Source organism: Nicotiana attenuata, chromosome 5 (assembly GCF_001879085.1).
Source record: "Nicotiana attenuata strain UT chromosome 5, NIATTr2, whole genome shotgun sequence".
Taxonomy (NCBI): Eukaryota; Viridiplantae; Streptophyta; class Magnoliopsida; order Solanales; family Solanaceae; genus Nicotiana; species Nicotiana attenuata.
The window spans coordinates 1,603,425-1,605,515 of record NC_031993.1 but is presented as its reverse complement, the minus strand read 5'-3'; the positions used below and the strand labels follow the sequence as shown (position 1 = coordinate 1,605,515).

Genomic DNA, 2,091 nt, shown 5'->3' with positions numbered 1-2,091 from the left:
ATCCAAATCTTTCCACCACCTGCATCATAAAGAATTAGCATCAGTACTTGAGATATGATCAATCAAAAAGGGTTCGTCGTTTTTATATATCGCACGCACCTTGATACTTCAGCAAGTTCCTGCTTGTGCAACATCTGGAGCAAGTTGAAATCTAATTTAGCAAATCGAAGTAACATGTCATTCTTTGATTCCTCCTTCTCGTAGATTGATGAGATGAAGAATCGGGTCTCGACTCTAGGAACGCCCTTGTGCAAACATTGCTCAAGGGCGTGTGTCACTTGCTCCCTAAGTGGAGAATTCATATATGGAGCTGCAGATTCAAGATGGATAGTGGAGAAAGCAAGTGCGTCTTCTAAGATGTTGTCAGTATGAGTCCTTACATGTGAAGCTTCATACAAGTTCAATAATCCTAAGACATCACTAGCTAGAGACTCCTTGAATTTGCCATTTTCATCTTGGAATTTGCTGAAAATTTCTGGTTTTCAAGGAAGAATACACAATATTAACCTTCCTGCAAATGGATAATAATTTTAACAACTTTAAATTAAAGATGTGGTTCATGCATGGTGAACTTACGAGGAGAGATGTTGAAACCATGTTGCCTGAGTAATCGAAATTGGAGTGCAGAAGTGCACAAATCATCAAACGTTGAGTTTTGGTTGTTAAATCTGATCCCAACTCCATCAATTTCTTTCTCAAAGTGGTAAGCTATGCCAAGGCGTTCAATAGTGTCTATCAAATTCAATGTGTCAGCCAATTTTCTTGCAGTAGCTAACAACATACTCCTCGTTTGTTCCTTCAGTGCTTCAATCTCTTGAGCATACTTTTCCGCAATCTATTTGAAAGTTGAAAGAAAAGAAAGCTGAATTATTAGCAAAACTAACCATGCTGCAAGAAAAAACTATATAAAGAAGTTAATTATTTACCTGATTGTCAATGGAGAATGAAGGAACTGATCACCCCAAGACTAGGGAGAAGTCGGCAACGGGACGAACAATCTCTTTTTTCATAGTTGGCTACTGCTGCTGAGGCCATTGCTAATAAAAGATGAGGGTATTGTTTTTGTTCGTTTTAAGGAAGAAGGAAAGGAATCTGAATTGTTGAAAACTGATTGACTTAAATGGGAGAGAATGGAGAAGTATATATAGTGGTGAGAGACAGCCAACTCTCTAATCTTTTTTAATGTAAATATTAATTTAAATTCCCAGTTGCCTTACTTGACTTTATACTAGCTAATCACAGTCACCAGCAGCAGCCTTTTTATGTGGGACTTCTGTAAAGTTTTTCCATATTTTTATATTCTTTTACATACCTATTAAGCCATTAGAATCGTAAGTCAATGTGCCCAATGCAACCTTAATTAACAATTAACACCGAAAATCAAAGATATTGTTGTTAGTAGAAACTGAGGTCTTCTTCAACTAGAAAAATGGGAGATGGCTTCCTTAATTTTTTATACTAAATTGTAGCTGATCAAATAATTTATAAAGCGAAAGTGATCAATAAATAATTTTGATGAGAAGGGTAAAATATCGCATGCAGTAGCCACTTTTTTATTTTTCAAAAGTTCACTATTTCTGTGGGGGATAGGGTAGACCTACCCATGTATTATCAGCTAAAAATTTATTATAAAAGAGTCAAACTTAGGCTTTACTTGACTGTATACTAAATAGCCTTTTGATTCATTGTTGGCGTCTATATATTGTGGGATCGTTGATCCAGTTATGACCAGTTGGTTGACATGAAATTTTTATCCGCACTCCATATTTGTACCAAATAATTAAATGTGAAATATGTATTTTGCATATACACTTTTAGCACATGATCAATGATTATGTGCTTTATATTCTCACTTTAATTTTGAGAGTCAAGATTAAATTGGTTGCTCAAATTAAATTGGTTGGTTTAACGTAAACATCCAGTTAAAAGGTCGGCTTAGGTTGAAGCGCCTAGCGCATGTGCTTTAGGACCCAAATTTGGAAGGGCAGTAGGGCACCTTTTTTTTTTCTTTTTTAACCAATAATAGGTTAATATGTTAATTTTAGGAAAAACAATGAGTATTTTTTTCTCTCGTGTAAATTATATGTTACA

At 35.2% G+C, this 2,091-nt stretch overlaps 1 pseudogene; it reads right to left on the bottom strand.

The window, feature by feature from the left end:
• Positions 1-1,085, bottom strand: part of LOC109225161 — a 2,698-nt pseudogene extending 1,613 nt beyond the window's left edge.